The 17,827-nt window shown below is 33.9% G+C and overlaps 1 long non-coding RNA gene across 2 annotated transcripts in view; it reads right to left on the bottom strand.

Moving 5' to 3' along the window:
- Positions 1-17,827, bottom strand: part of LOC129534745 (uncharacterized) — a 78,383-nt gene that overhangs the window by 40,288 nt on the left and 20,268 nt on the right. For both annotated transcript variants that reach the window (XR_008681438.2, XR_008681437.2), the window contains one exon: positions 16,449-16,607. This is a non-coding gene — a long non-coding RNA (uncharacterized lncRNA). The remainder of the gene's footprint in view (positions 1-16,448; positions 16,608-17,827) is intronic.

The following is a 17,827-nucleotide window of genomic DNA, read 5'->3' as shown; positions in this document are numbered from 1 at the left end:
AGTAGAGTGACAAATGTGAATTTAAGCTCTAAAGTTATGAGGTGTGAAGAAAATCATATATATGTATATTTAAAAGGTCCATTGAAAATCTCTCTGAAAGGTCATGTTGAAGACTAGAAAACCAGTATTTTCCTTCAGCATTAGAACAGATTGCCATTTTCTTGGTTGAGTTTCAGATGAAATAGTTGGCATGAATTTAGGTGTCATATTGTAATGAAAATAAGCATCTTTTAGTGATGGGTGATGATTGAATGGAAAGCCAAATCATGTCTGCCATCTCTTGCTTGCTAGGTGATTCATACTCCATTCAGTATTAGAATGGTGGGAAGAATCCTCTGTAATTATTAAATTGTTCTTTCTTTCTTTTGCTTGCTTACTCTTTCCTTTTATTCAAAGACAGCTGAATTGACTTAATATTACTGTGTGGGTCAACTGACTACCCTGTACTAAACGATGTATTGGTATGATAGCTGCTCATTTTTTAGTTGACTAACTTTCTAATGTTGAGAAAAAAATAAAATATATTTTATTCTAAATTTTCCCGTGATATACTTTATACTTTTTCAGTTTTATGTTGATTTGTTTGAAAATGAGGAAAGAAAGACAGGAAGGGGAAATCAAGAAGAATTGAGAAATATCAAGTATATGTTCTATGCTAATGATTCTGCATGCATTGTGCCATCAAATCCTTAAATTAATCTCATAAAAATATATTATTTTACCCATATTACAGACAATAAAACAGACTCAGGGCAAGATCATTTGTTGAAGCTTACACATGTAGTATGCACAGATGCTACTCTACTAGGAAATATAGTTAATAAGAGTTAAAGCCCAAGTTCTCTCCAGGAAGCCACCCACTCTCCTGTCATCTGTTCTTATCCACGTAGTCAGACGAAAGGTTTGGGGCAGCAGGTTGAGGTTTCCTAGACCTTGTTAACTGCCCCCACAGTCTAAATACAACAGTTTTTGTCTCATTTGCAACAAAGAGGAAGTTTATTTTTAGTGGCCCCGATTTGCTACTCACTAAGAGATTTTGTGTTTTACCAAGAACTATTTAGACTACAAATAAGATGACTTTTAAAAAAATTGTTGGAAGTAAAATGTTGATATAAACAAAATGCAAGCACCTCAGACTATTGAAAACAAAGCTGAAACCCCTATGCTTATACCCACAATGGTGTACTGTAAACTTGGCAAAACATATGTTATTGCTTATACTTTTGATTGCTTAAAATTAACATCATAAACACAAAAGTGTGTTTTTTTTCCCTTAGTGCTTATGAGATATGTGATGCAGATGGATGTGTGTTTGTGTGTGTGTTTGTGTGTGTGTGTGCATGTAGCTCTTATTTCATCTTCAACTTGCATTGGTAGAGTATTTATCTTCTTTTCAAAAATACCTATTTTTCTAGATATTTGTCCTACACAAATCAGCATTGTATATTGGCCCAGAATTGAAGCTATACTTGAGTATATAATGCCAAAGACTTCATGCAAATTTACAGTTGTTATTTTTTAAATCATAGGAAGTCTGGTAGTTCAGAAACATTAAAAGTGAACTTCTCAATTTCCTTAAAAAATAGTTGAGACTGTGGAGAAACAAAAATTAGTTGGAACTTAGTGAACTGAAGAAATGAACTTCAGTGAACTGAAGAAATAAATTCCACCCTGGGTAGATCGACTTCCTAATGTCACAAGTCAATTTAGAAATTATGTACAAGATAAATCTCTTTTCTCTCATTGCACCAATGTATTTATCTTAATCACAAGCATCAGTGGAGACAGAGACTGAAAAATAAATTGTTCACTGTCTCCAAGACAAACCCCAAATAAGAAACTTGATATTCTGCCGAAAGTCTATCTCTGGAATATGCTTTGGAAAAGCCATGGTATAATTATATGTAGTAGTATAGAGATTCTTGTGTGTATAAATATTTTCAAAAGCCTTTGAAATTGTTTGTAAATCCAAAGTTTATAAATGACTTACGAAATCCACAAATTTGCTAAATATGTTTCTGCATTTTTGTATTATGCGCTCTGATTTTTCTTTCTATGTGGTGTAAGTCAAAGAAAATGATATACAGTATAGCTAGATGGGACTAAAATCTCCAAACAAAAGAAGCATCTGTTTTTCTAATTTAGTTTTTGAATTTATGTTGGTTTCACAATTGGTTACACTGCAAACAATGCGGTTCAAATGACAATGACACTGATTACAATTCTACTTTGCACTAAGAGTGCTTTTTATTCAAGATTGTCAGCTCCCTTAACTAACAATAACTAAGCCTTTCAGCACCTCTGTACCTTGGGTATTGTTTTACCCAATGTGAAGCAGATTGAACTGTAACTTTGCAGGAGGCTAGCAAGGTTTTCATGAAGCCAGAGAAGGCTAGAATTTTAAAGTCAGCAAGTTGCAACAGTTTCTCTTGATGGACATTTGGAAATATTAGAGCAAGGTACTTATGAATATGATTTCTTCCCTACGCTCATTTTTTCTAGTACTTTGAAATGACTCCAACCTCAGAGACCATGGGCCCTTAATTCTTAATTAACTATTAATGGTTTTCTTTAAAAAACATTAATTATTGCTTTCTTCCTGTTTCTATGCAGTGTGTCCCTACTGTCTCCCTTAGCCAGTGGAAGAGGTTATAAGTGGATAGCAAGCCTTCGGAGTTGCATCCTGCCCCACAGATCTCTGAGATAGTTTCTATCAATTGTTGTAGTCCTTAGAAAGTTCTTTAAATATTCATGTCTGCACCTTGTTTTCTTAAAAATCTATTTACATCTATGCTCTGTCCACATAGACTATCAATCCTTTCAAGACTGGAAGAAATTTGAATTCCCTATTTCCTCATTCATTCATTCATTCTTCATTTGCTTATTCAGGAAACGTTTATTGGATACCTATGATGTGGAAGACAGGTATGCTAGGTGCTGGTTCATGGGAACAAATGAACACATTTTTCTTCTCAAGATAGTGATTGTTTCAATACGGCGAGGGCCCCAAGGGAAATCCGTTGGAAACTGAGTTTACTAATGTGCTCTAGTGAAATGGTTTCATGATGTAATTTGTGCCTATAATATCAGAAGCTTTACATTGTGTAACTTCTACAGTTGTAATGTTTTAGTCCTGATGACTGCCATTTTGTACTTTCTCTGTTGAGTGGAAACCTTGCCTTCCATGAACTGAAAATGGAAAACTCTAAATCATCTCTTGAGGGTTTTACATTCCTATGATATCTTCAGTGATTTCATTAGTGTTTAGTTTTCTATTAAAATACACTCAGAAAAAATAACTAATGAATACAAGTCTTAATACCTGGGTGATGAAATAATCTGTACAACAAATACCCATGACACAAGTTTACCTATGTAACAAACCTGCACATCCTGCACATATACCCCTACATTTAAAATAAAAGTTAAAAAATAAATAAAGTACACTTTGTAATATAAGTAAGATAAACCTAATGGCCATTTTTAAAATGAAAAGAATAATATGTTATAATAAGGTAGTAAATGTAGATAATTTCTCAACAGCAAAACCAGACTAGAATTAATGTATGCTTTATCAAGTGGTATGTTATAGTAAAGAGAAATTTCAGCTAAAATGTTTAATTACTATCTCACTAAGAGAGCCAAAAATGGCCTATTACCTAATTCCTGTTTATACCATTATTGACCTTAACTAGACATGTAAACTTTGCCTGAGTGTTGTTATAATGTGGTGGATAACTAACCTGACTCTGGAATCAGGCAAACTTGGGTATACAACTTGCTTTTGCTTCTCACAAACTGTATAAACACAGGAAAATAATTTTGTCTTACGTAAAATTCAGTTTTAGCAACTGCAAAATGTAATAATAAAAGTGTTTCCATGAATGAATGCATGGAATACTTAGAAAAGAACCTAGTACAAAGTAGCCATACTAGAAATGTTAGATAGTAGTAGTAGTAGTGGGTTTTGAACAAATTGAATTTATGCTAAATTTATTGGAACAGACGAAGCAAGTCACATGAGATCCCAGATAAATTAGTAAGCTATTATTGACTGGTCGGAAAGCAACCAATACTTTTGGGGATTCTCAGGCTATCATTACATAGAAACTTGGCACATAGTTTTATTGAAGTGATCATAGAGCCACTTAGTAACTGTAAGAAATGTTTAGTCATCACAACATCACAACAGCGTTATGAGGTAGGTAATGTGCTCATTTTATAAGTGAGGAAACTGAGAGTCAGCAAGAGAAAGCTATTTATTAGGGTTGAATAACTGTCAGAAGGGCAGGCCTTGACTCTAGGTTTATTAACTTCCATATGTTTCTTCTGCATGCTTTCCAATAGCCTGTCATTCTAATTAGCATTATTTAAATGTAAGTAGCAATTAGTTCTGTCAAGAGTCAAATCATCAGCTATGATCTAATAATTATTAAATGTCTATTACCTGCCAAATATTATAGAACAGGCTTTAATAAACATTTTATAACATGCTCCTTCAGTCATTAGCTATACTTAAAAGCCATCAATTCTGCCACTGTACTAGCTACCGGGGACACAATGAAGATACATTCCTCAACTTAAAGAGTTTTTTTTTTAGAAAGAGGTTTTTTTTTTGTATTTTTTAGAGTAGTTTAAGTTCACAGCAAAATTGAGAGGTAAGTACAGAGATTTCCTGTATTTCCCCTGCCCCTGCATATGTATAGCCTCCCATGTTATCAATAACCCTCACCAGAGTATCAAATTTGTGACAATTGATAAACGTACATTGACACATCATTATCACCCAAAGTCCATAGTTTAATTTAGGGTTCACTCCTTGTGTATAGGTTTGGACAAATGTATAATGACATGTATCCACCACTATAGTATTGTAGGGAGTAGTTTAACTATCTTCTATACTCCATTCCTGCCCCCCTCCCCAGGCAACCACTGATTTTATTTTTTATTGTCTCCATAGGTTTGCCTTTTTCAGAATGTCGTATCATTGGATATGCAGCCTTTTCAGTTTGGCTTCTCTGATTTAGTAATATGCATTTAAGCTTTCTTCATGTCTTTCCATGATTTGGCAGCTCATTTCTTTTTAGCACTGAGTATTCCATTGGCTGAATGTACCACAGATTATTAATCCATCTATCTACTGAAAAGCATCTTGGTTACTTCCAAGTTTTGGCAATTACAAGTAAAGCTGCTACAAACACTTGTGTGCAGGTTTTTGTGTGGACATAAGTTTTCAACTCCTTTAGATAAATACCACAGAAAGTGATTGTTGGATTGCATGGTAAGAGTATGTATAGTTTTATAAGAAACTGCTGAAATGTCTTGCAAAGTGGCTGTGCCATTTTGCATTCCTTTCATCAATGGATAAAAGTTCCTGTTGTTCCATATCCTTCCCAGCGTTTTGTGGTGTCAGTGTTCTGGATTTTGGCTATTTTAATAGGTATACAGTGATATCTAATTATTGTTTTATTTGCATTTTCCTTGTGACATATGATGTGAAACCTGTTTTTGTAGGCTTATTTACCATCTGTATATTTTCTTTGGTGAGGCACCTGTTAAGGTCTTTTGCCAATTTTTAAATCAGGCTGTTTCCTTATTGTGATTTAAGAATTCTTTGAATAGTTTGGATAAAATCCTTTGTCAGATGTTTGTTCTACAAACACTTTCTCTTCCTCTGTGGCTTGTCTTCAAATTCTCTTGACACTTTCTGTTTAGAGAGCAGAGGCTTTTAATTTTAATGAAGTCCAGCTTATCAATTATTTCTTTTATGGACCATAGCTTTGGTGTTGTATCTAAAAGATCATAGCCAAACCCACAGCCATCTATTTTTTACCCTATGTTATCTTCAAGGAGTTTTGTAGTTTTGAATTTTACATTCAGTTCTGTCATTCATTTTGAGCTAGTTTTTATGAAGAATGCAAAATCTCTATCTAGATTCATGGTTTTGCATGTGGATGTCCAGTTTTTTCAGCACTCTTTGTTGAAAAGACTTTCTGTATTGTATTGCCTTTTTCTCCTTTCTCAGGATCAGCTGACAATATTTTTGTGGGCTTATTCCTGAGCTTTCTATTTTGTTTCATTTATCTATTTGTCTATTCTTTTGCCAGTATCATACTGTTTTGATTACTGTAGCTTTAAAGTAAATGTTGAAGTCAAGTAGTGTTAGTCCTCCAACTTTGTTCTTCTCCTTCAATACTATATTGGGTATCTGGATCTTTTGCCTCTCCATATAAACTTTAGAATCCATTTCTTGATATCCCCAACATAACTTGCTAGGATTTTTAATGGAATTGCATTGAATCTATGGATCAAGCTGGGGAGAACTGACATCTTGACAACATTGTGTTGTACAACCCATGAACATGGAATTCTCTCCATTTATTTAGTTCTTTGATTTATTTTCTCTACATTTGGATAGATCTTGTACATATTTTGTTACCTTTATACCTGCAAGCTTTATTTTGGGGGTGCTGGTGTAGATGTATTGTGTTTTACATTTCAAATTCCATTTGTTCACTGCTGGCATACAGGAAGACAAGTCACTTTTGTCTATTAACCATGTATCCTGCAAACTTGCTTTAATCCCTTATTAGTTACAGGAGTTTTTTTAATTGATTCTTTTGGATACCCTACATAGATGTTCCTGTCATCTGCAAAGAAAGATAGTTTTATTTATTTCTTCCCAATCTGTACACATTTTATATTTATTTTTCTTGTCTTATTACATTAGATAGGACTTCTAATATAATGCTGAAAAGGAGTGCTGAAAGGAGACATCTTCGTGTTTTTTTGATCTTTTTGGAAATGTTGGTGACCATTATGTATGATATTAGTTGTAAATTTTTTGTAGCTATTCTTTATCAAGTTGAGAACATTTCCTTCTTAGTTTACTGAGGGTTTTTTTATTACAAATGTATGTTGAATTTTGTCAAATGACTTTTCTGCATCTATTAATATGATCATGTTTTTTTTTATATCCTGTTGATGTGTTGGATTATATTAATTGATTTTCAAGTGTTGAACCAACCTTGTACACTTGGAATAAATTCCATTTGGTAATGGTGTATAATTCTTCTCATACATTGTTGGATTAAATTTGCTAATATATTGTTGAGGATTTTTACATCTATGTCCATGAGAGATCTTTATTTGTGGTTTTCTTTTCTTATAATGTTTTTGTTTGATTTTAGTCTTAGGGTAATAGTGGCTTAATAGAATGGGTTAGGAAGCATTTACTCTGCTATCCTCTGAAAGAGATTATAGAGAATTAATACAATTTGTTCCTTAAATGTTTGGTAGAATTTGCCAGTGAATAAATAAATTTGGGCCTGATGCCTTCTGTTTTGACTGGTTATGTGTTATTGATTCAATTTATTGAAAAAGTATAGCCCTATCCAGATTATTTACTTCTTCTTGCATGAGTTTTCACAGATTGTGTCTTTCAAGGAATTAGTTTAGTTCCTCTAGGTTATCAAATTGGTGGACATAGAGCTGTTCATAGTATTATTTTATTCTCTCTCTTTTTTTTTAATTTTTGAGTTGGAGTCACTCTGTCACCAGGCTGGAGTGCAGTGGTGTGATCTCAGCTCACTGCAACCTCCACCTCCTGGGTTCAAGCGATTCTCCTGCCTCAACCTCCCAAGTAGCTGGGACTACAGGCACATGCCACCACGCCCAGGTAATTTTTGTATTTTTAGTAGAGATGGGGTTTCACCTCGTTGGCCAGGATGGTCTTGATCTTTTGACCTCATGATCCACCCACTTCAGGCTCCCAAAGTGCTGGGATTACAGGTGTGAGCTGCCACGCCCACCCTTTCGTTCTCTTCTTAATGTCCATGGGATCTATAGTGATATACCCTTTTTTATTTCTTTTACTTAGTAACTTGTGTCCTCTCTCTTTTTTTCTTAGCCTGGTTAGAGGCTTATCAATTTTATTGATCTTGTCAAGGAACTAGCTTTTTGTAAATAAGTATTTATAATGTGGTGGTAAGGTGTGGGAGGAGAAGTGTTCATAGTCTCATGATTAGCTCCAAGTCTTTCAGGGATCTTATGCCTCTAGACTGTACTTCATACGTATATCTCAGCTTTTTCTTTGCTTTTAGGTGGGACAGGATGGTTACAGTGGGCTGGACACTGGTATTTTCCTTCTGCCGTGTGGAATAATAGACCTGGCTGAAGTTGGGTATCTCCTTTCCTCCAGGTTAGTTAGACTATGATAATACTCCTATGAAATTAGGGTCTAGTTAATTAGTTTTTCTTCAGGGAGGCCTTTTTAAGAAGAGAGTATTCTAGCATGCTTCAAAATGATTCATTTTCCCCTCACTTTGCTGAAAGCACAAAGAAATTTTTATCCAATATTTACTGGGTCAAGTTCTTAGAGATAAAAGACACAAAAGTATGGAGTCTCCCTTATGCTTAGGTCCTTCTGGAGCTATAAACTCTTGACTTGTCCACGCTGATTCTCCAGCAATTCATCAATTACAGTTTAGGTTTTTCTACCCTGGCACTAGTTCCTGCAGTGGTTTCCACTTGTGAGTCTCTGTTTAGATAAGCCATGACTCCCCTTTCTGTATTTGTCTGTGTGTCTCTCTAATCTTGGAGCCACTAGTTTGCCTGGATCTTCACCTCTTTTATGGATCTAAAAAGAATTGTTGACTTTTCAGTTTGTTCAGCTTTTTACCTATTGTTACAATGGAGTGGTGGCTTCTAAGCTCCTTATATGTGGGACTGGGAGTTGGAAGTCTATTAAGTTTATAGTGTCATAAGGTAAAGGCGCAAACAGTCAGACTACTACAGAATCATATAAGTGTTACCACAGAGAACTTTCCTCTCATTATTTTTCTATTTTTATCCGACTATAGATTAAGAAACTGAGGTTTAGTGAGGAGCACAAGAAGGAATAGAACAACAGCTAATATGAAGAGCGGCTTAGATTCAACTCAAATCAGTCTATCACTTAACCTTTTAAAATTTTTTTCATATCATGTATATAGTCATTGTCAAAGATGGATTTCAGATGCTTAGACACACAGCTCTTTGATTTGCTGCATCTTGATCGTGTATGGTTCTACACCTGTCTGGCTCTGTCGTGAGGAACTGTTTTATAACCTAGAATGAATGTAGAATGTAGCAGATACTGCTGTTTTCCTGTAAACCACTATTTTCCACCTTCTTTATTAATAGAAGCTCAGGTTTGTTCAGGTATCTCGTGTCCCTGCACTCTGGATTATTTTTAGCTCCAAGAAGTAAATAAAGATGGGTTAAAAGAATCAGATCAAGAACATTCTCCTTGATAGTGTTGGCTTGGTCTTGTCACACAGTTCTGGTAAATAGGCTGAAAGGAGACATCTGCTGGGAACCATCTGGATAAAGTCCATTAAGGAGACCCATAGAAGGAAAGACTGCATTTATGCCTCTCTACATTTTACAGTCATCTTGGGTCCATAAAAGGCGAAGCAATTCACTGAGGATGACAGGTCATAAAGATAGAAAACACTTAGGTCACTGATGATGTCAATATGCCACTGAATTATCTAACTCTCAAACCTTTCAAACTTTAGACTTCCTAATATGTGAAATAATACATTTTGCTTATTGCTTAAGCAATTTTGCATTGGATTTTCTTATTCTTGCAGGAAAAAAATATAAAAGGTGTTTTTGTGGAATTCCTTACATAGAACTTTAAAAATGTTTTCAAGTTCCTTCTTTGAATTTTTCTCTTGTCCTTCTTCCTTCCTAACACCACAATATTTTAGTGACATGCAAATATTATAGTCATATTGGAGGGCCTAAGATGAAGTTTAAAGTCCCTTACTGGACCCAGCATTAGATATGAGACCCTGATTTGTGAAAAAGGCTATAGTTACTGGGCACCTAAAAGTCACTCAGAGATACTTATGGATTATTTGGGAGTCCTGAGAGTGGGTTTCCTGAGAAAGGAACTCAGATAAGGCGAATTTAAGTTTTACATTTTAAGATTGGTTGAGTCAATTTTTATGTTTATCTAAAAAATATAAACATCAGTTCTGTGAGGAAGTTGGGCTGGTTTCAGTACCAAGAGAAACATTCAGGAACCATTAAAATAAGATTGAAATTGACACTGTAGGGAGGATTATGTTTGCCTTCATATCTCTCTACATACAGTTAGAGAAAAGAAAAGAAGCAAAGAAAAAAATTCGTATTAAAAAAGAGAACCCCATGGAGGAAATTGAAAAAAGTAATCAAAGACACAAGAAGAAAACAAAGAAAAAGGAGTTTCAGGGGAGGAAAGATAGTTCAGGAAGAATGCTGAATAAGCATTTGTGGTTTGGCTTATCTTTGTATCTATCTCCTTTATCTGGTACCAGAACCCCCTTGCCTGTGAGATTCTCCTCTCCCTGTGCTCCCTGCTCCCTTATGCAACACATACATGTACCCAAGGTAAAGGTAAAATGATGCCAATGGGCACTGTAGCTCATGCCTGTAACACCACCAGTTTGGGAGGCCGAGACAGGAGGATCGCTTGAGCACAGGGGTTCAAGAACAACCTGTGCAATATGGTGAGTCCCCATATCTACAAAAAATTAAATGCATATCTAGGTGTCGCGGCATGTGCCTGTAGTCCCAGCTACTTGCAAGGCTGAGGTGGGAGAATTGCTTGAGTCCAGAAGGTCAAGGGTGCAGTCAGCTGTGATCTTACCACTGCACTCCAGCCTCGGCAACAGAGTAAGATTCTGTCTCAAAAAAAGAAAAAAAAAAAGATGGAGAGAACATAGATGCATAGATGAAAGTAATCATGGCCTAGAAGTACTATACATTCCAAGTCACTATGGAGATTTTTGTTTTATGCCTGTGTTCCGGGTAAAATAATTAGTATTCTCCCCCTCACTTGCAAAGATAGTTTGGTACAACAATAAATTATATGTTTACTCTACTTGAAGGCTCTTCATAATCTGACCTCTCCTTAGCTATACAGCCACAATTTTCACAATTCTCTTTCCCACCTGTATCCTGAACTTAGCCAAATCAGTTTTCTTCCATTTCCTCAAATGCATCACAATCTCTTTTGCATCTGTGCCTGTGTGGATTATTTTTCCCCCGTATATCTATTTCACTTTATTTTTCAAGACAATTCAATGCATTGTTTGAACCCCAGAGCATGAATGATTTTCCCAGAGACCAGCCCTTCCTAATCCCAACCGCCTGCCTAGATTCTATGTCTTGCCTGCTCCTCTGCAGCCAGTACATTTCTGTACTTCCAAAACTTTTTTGGTTTGTTTTTTTTTTTTTTTATAGGATCCTTCTCTCTATCATGAAGCCATGCATTATTTGAGGTCAGAATAGGTTACATTTGTCTTTTTTCCCCACCAGGGCTTATCCAACATTTGCCTTCAAAATTACAAATATTGTTAGGTACTCAACAAATGCTTCTGAAATGAATGAAAAAAAGTAAATACTATTCACTCAAGATTTGCTGTGAAAAGTATGAGTGTAGACTGAGGGCACAATAATTAAGGTTAGTATTGATTAAGCTCTTACTGTGTCCTGGGTACTCTTTTATGGGCTTTACATTTTATTAGCTCTTTGAATCTTTAAAATAATCCCTTAATGTAGATACAATTATTATTCCCAGTTTGGTGATGAGGAAACTGAAGAACAGAGAAGTTAAATAACTTGCCCTAAATAATACAATTTATAAGTGCCAGAGCAGAACTTAGTTCCAGGTAATCTGCTTCTTATCCAGCTTTATTAACTACTACTTTGTACTGACTTTCTTAAACATGAGAAAACCGGGTGTGAAGTTTATTTTAAAGTTTTTTATTTAAATGTTTATATACTGTGAAGAAAAAAACTCAAACCAACAGTTTGTTTGAAATTTTTTTCTAACTAGTTTTTTATACTATCTAGATAGCTTATTTGTACTTCAGTGAGGTTAAAATTTAATCTACCGATTATATTTTATAAGAACAAAGCGACTTTTATATTCTCTTTGACATATAAAAAAGTACCAACATAATTCCGATTGTAAATTGGGCAAATATTGCCATAAACACTGGTATAAATTCAGTGATTTTTACAATATAACATAAAAATATTTTCAACAGTGGTTTCATAGATTATTTTTTGTGATTGTAGCACTGGTGGTTCTTCATACTTGTAAACAAACTTGGCTGTATTCCCTAGCTATTGGTTCCTTTAATGAAACTTGTAATTAAGAAATAAGAATAATACTAATAACAAATAGTCCCTGCTATGATCTGAATGTTTGTGTTCCTCCAAGTTCATGTGTTGAAATCTTAACCATGAACATAATCGAATCAGGAGGTGGTATCTTTGGGAGCGAATTAGGTCATGATGATAGAGCCCTCATAAATGGGATTAGGTCATGAGAGTAGTGTCCTTATAAAAGCGGCCTAAGAGAGCACCTTCATCCCTTTCACCATGTGAAGACACAGTGAGAAGGCTCCATCTATGAATGAGAAAGTGGGCCCTTATCAGACACAGAATCTTCCAGAGCCTTGTTTTTGGATTTTTCAGCCTCCAGACCTGTGAGAAATAAATTTCTGTTGTATATAAACTACCCAGTTTATGGTATATTGTTATAGTAGCCTGAAGAGTCTGAGGCACTCCATATACTTTTAAACTAAAGCAAACCCATTAGCAGCAAATTAATTCAAATTTACTGGTTAGATTAAAATGACCAGTTAATTGCTATCTTATGAAAAACCTTAATTTAATTTCTTACTTTAAAGTCCCACAAAACTTATGCTGCTCTTAACATTTTAAACAAAATTTGGACTAATTTTTTTGTAAAATGTCTCTCAAATTGTAAAGGAAATATACATTTTCATTGTCAAAACAGTGATGCAAATAAGAAATGACATTTTGAGATATAGTCTTCTAAGTTTTAATTTTGTAAACATAAAGGGTTACAGATACATTGATAGATGAACATATTTAGATAGACACAGACATAGATACATTGGAGGTATATATTTTTGCCATCATTTTTCACTTAAAAATAAAGAAGTTTCATATCATTGAATACTTTTTACATTCTATGAATACATCTTAATTAAACTATTACTCTATTGCTGTACATTTAGGTCATACTCAGGATTTATTTTTATAACTAAAAAGCGGTAAAATCACTATGCATAAATCTTTGCTCACATTTCTGATAATTAGTTAGGGATGGATTTTTAAAATACATAGACATATGGTCAAAGACATTATACAAAGATACTGTATAATATCTTTATTAATATGTATTTTTAAGTTACTTTTCTTTCTTTTTTTTTTTTTTTGAGATGGAGCGTTGCACTGTCACCCAGGCTGGGGTGCAGTAGTGCGATCTCTGCTCACTGCAAGCTCTGCCTCCCAGGTTCATGCCATTCTCCTGCCTGAGCCTCCCAAGTAGCTGGGACTACAGGCACCTGCCACCACGCACGGCTAATTTTTTTTTTTATTTTTAGTAAAGACGGGGTTTCACCATGTTAGCCAGGATGGTCTCGATCTCCTGACCTCGTGATCCGCCCACCTCGGCCTCCCAAAGTGCTGGGATTACAGGCATGAGCCACCGTGCCTGGCCTTAAATTACTTTTCAAAAAATTATACTAAATTGCTTCCTCACCAGGAGGTTATCAGAATATCTTTTTCATATTCTTGTCCACAGAGAGAAATGGGATAATAAATTATTTGTTAATTTGGAGAGCAAAAATTCCATTATGCTTATACTTTAATTTGCATTTATTTATTTGTGAGTTTAATTTTTCGCATATTTATTGACTATTTGCCTCTTTAACTTGTATCTTTTGTTCACATCATTTATAGTATGTTTTCATATTGATTGATGTGTGCCCTAATTTATTGCTATTAACACTTTTTTCATTATTTCGGCAACTACTATTTTTATGATGTTATTTTAATTCTGTTTATATTTTGAGTTTCCTTTAATCTTCTTATGCCAAATGTTTTGACTATCTTGAAATTAATGAAATTAAGCACCTGAGTTATGTCAGCTAAATTGTGCCAATGATATGCCAAATAGCTTTTAAACATTGGCAAATAACTGGATAGCCTACTCAATTTTTCATTTTTTATTATTAGTATTATCAGTTTCTAAGCCTCTACTTAACATTTACAATATAAGTGTTCAGAGAGTAAACATTGATTTAAAGTTAAAGGAATTGAGCAAGCATGCTCCTTACTAATTTTTGTCTTGAAAACATTCTATTGAGTACAGAGATAAAAATAGGACCTTCTCTTCAGTTTTCTGCTCTAATTATTCATTTTATTTAAATAACAGTCTGAGCAGCTAAGAGGCTATCATTTGCAAAATGCAATATATGCAATTTTGTGGCTGTGATTTATTTGCTATTCATTTAAGGATATGATCTACTTTCAAAGAGGCTCACACTTGCCAGAACAATTGCAAATCTGTAATCTTCAACATACAGAAACAATTTTCAAGTATAAAAATATAGCTGTTTTTGAATTATTAAGGATATTAAGTTTGGTTGTATAAGCTATAGAAATTACATTCTAAACTGGGCAATAATTTAATTAGCCTGTTACAAAGACAATTTAATGAAATAAATGGCAACATTTGATTGAGAGCCTTAACATCCAGTATTGTATAATATCTTTAATTGAATTTCCTGTAGGATGAGCATAAAGAGACACTTGGAAAGAGGAATTTTTATTTCTATCATGATGAAGAAAAGAGGCTTTTATTATTTTAGGATCTAGTTGCACAAAATTGTCCACCAATAGTTACTTGATCAAAACTGGGATGATCATATCATTTATTCTCAAGCTGAAGCATTTTTGATAGTAAATGCAGATAGTTGAATAATTAGAATAATAGAATTTTTGAAATAGTTATAATTAGATTGATTATGCTGGTGGGCCTATACCTCAGTTCTTATAAAATTATTTATTATTTTAGTATTAGTCATATTATATGCAGCTCTTTACCATCAAATCATTGACTTCATTTTCATTCTATAATGGTACATAATATAAATTAGTTCAACCATTGTGGAAAACAGTGTGGTGATTCCTCAAGGATCTAGAACTGGAAATACCATTTGACCCAGCAATCCCATTACTGGGTATTTACCCAAAGGATTATAAATCATGCTGCTATAAAGACACATGCACATGTATGTTTATTGCAGCACTGTTCACAATAGCAAAGACGTGGAGGCAACCCAAATGCCCATCAATGATAGACTGGATAAAGAAAATGTGGCAATATACACCATGGAATACTATGCAGCCATAGAAAAGGATGAGTTCATGTATTTTGCAGGAACATGGATGACGCTGGACACTGTCATTCTCAGCAAATTATCACAAGAACAGAAAACCAAACACCGCATGTTCTCACTCATAAGTGGGAGTTGAGCAATGAGAACACATGGACACAGGGAGGGAAATATCACACACCTGGGCCTGTTGGTGGGTGGGAGGCTAGGGGAGGGATAGCATTAGGAGAAATACCTAATGTAAATGATGGGTCGATGGGTGCAGCAAACCACTCTGGCACATGTATACCTATGTAACAAACCTGAACATTCTGCACATGTACCCCAGAACTTTAAAGTATAATAATAATAACAAAAAAGAGACAAAATAAAATGTAATACAAGTTTAAAAAGAAATTTACTGAAAAATAGGGGCTCATCAAAATTCTTCCTAAAAGTGAATACATTTCAATTATGCTCTTAGAGAATTTCAAAATGACATCCTCCATACCATTTGCCCGCTTATCATCTAATCAATTCAATGTATCCCTTGCTTTTTAAGAGCTATCAATATCTTCCTGTATGAAAGCTTTATTTTCAATAAATGCAATTGGCCAAAAGCTTTCATATTTGAAATATGGGTGCTCAAAAAATTATAATCTTTAGTAGTTGAAATTTGGATGCTCCAGGATTTTGTTTAAAGATTTCCAACAATTTTGAAAAACATACAATCAGAAATGTCAGGACTCATTTACAAAATATTTAATACTTTGCTAGGATAACTAAGTAAATTTGCAAAGAGGTTATTCAAAGGTTAATTATTTCTCAAATCTAATTGATTATGGGCAACAAAAAGACCAAGTATGTATTGCCATACTAAAGTATTTCCTAAAATTATTTCAAATCAGCTTAATCATTAAAGTTTATAATTCAGTTGCAAATACATATACACACAAATACACAAGTATATATATACAAGTGTAAAAAGATTCATAAATTGTGACTACTATGGTTTTATTTCTCTTGGTGTAAAACGTGAATTTTTGGGACTCTCTTTTCTTCAAGCTCACTTCCTTGTACACCACCACATTTCAAATATTTCTGTTCCACATATTTCTTAAGTTAGTTAGGAAAATTGTTTTACACATGATGCTATATTATATCAAAATTTGTATTTATAACAACAAAAATAAATAATTTGATCTTCAATTCACCTACCCCAATCTGTAATTTCCCACATTTTCCACTAAGGCAGCTACCATCACTGAAGAGTACAAAGAATTGACTATGTCGAATCTTTTTTTGCAAACTCGCTTTGTTTCATCAGTGAGCCCCATATGAGTTTTCCTTGAAAGGCAGGTATTGGTTACGTTGAGTCTGAAATGGGAAGAGATAGGTTATTACTGCTGGTCTTCTTTAAGATTAACTCCCATTTAAGGTGAGAACTGCATTCCCTGGATTTGTCTCATGCTACTTAGACATGATTATAACAAAGATTGGGAGTATGAAGTAGAGGTTGTAAAAGTCCATCTGGCTTATTTTCATTAATGATAACAATAATCATAATATTGATAATAATACTTTGTTGAAAGGTAAAGCAATCAAGGACAAAATGCTAAACTGGATTGGCCATCAGGACAATAGTTATAAAAGTGTTTCATTCAGGAAACTGTAATGTATGGGCATTCTATTTAATAAGTAAATTGGTCTCTTTTGGCAAACCCTCTGTTCTTTTATTTTTGGTTAAATATTTGTAGTCATTTTATTTCTCTTATTCACATGGAACTTAATCATCATTAATAAAATTATATTTTACAACTTTTAAGACATTCAAGCCTATTCAAAATTGTTGTTATTACTAGTAGTAGCAGCAGTAGTAGCAGTATTTTGAAATATTAATCATTTACAAGGTTGTTAGAAATACATATTTTAAAAGATCAGAGAACTCATTTATATGTTATAATACAGAGCTTGGTTTCATAGTGTAGATAATTTTACAGGTTTATTATTCCTAGACCAAATATAGTATAATCTAATTAAATATTACTCAACTTCCTTCAATATTTATATTTGTTGTCCTTAGATATTGTTCTTAGTTACATGCTATACATTGCACAATGGCAGAATTAAGACTTTTTCCTGATCTTTTTAAAGTGACAGATTTTTTTTGGCTAGCTGCTCATTTTCAGTTTCAAAAGATATTTTAACTCAAACATCATATTGTCCTTATCATTCATTTAGACTCATTTACACAAATTCCACGTGGCTGTTTGAAGGGCAACATTGGGATGAGCTGTTGATAAGGCTTATGGGTACTTCCAAATACTTTCTCACTGAAATATTAATTTACTGTATCCTAATAAAACCATAATATGCTATGAAATATGAGATTTGGGCCACATGACTTAATACTGTGTGTGCTAACAATAGAAATAGTATAATTTTAACACAGATAATTTATAAATACATAGCATTTATTTACTTATAGCACAACAATATTCTTGCAATTATCCTTAGAACCAAATGAACATCATCTCTAAAGGAGGAAAAATACCCAATAGCATGTGCAGCACTGTGTCCAGTATGCAGTTGGTGAA

This window comes from Gorilla gorilla, chromosome 6, assembly GCF_029281585.2.
Source record: "Gorilla gorilla gorilla isolate KB3781 chromosome 6, NHGRI_mGorGor1-v2.1_pri, whole genome shotgun sequence".
In the NCBI taxonomy this organism is placed as follows: domain Eukaryota; kingdom Metazoa; phylum Chordata; class Mammalia; order Primates; family Hominidae; genus Gorilla; species Gorilla gorilla.
The sequence above is the reverse complement of the archived record's forward strand: the minus strand, read 5'-3'. Positions and strand labels throughout refer to the sequence as shown.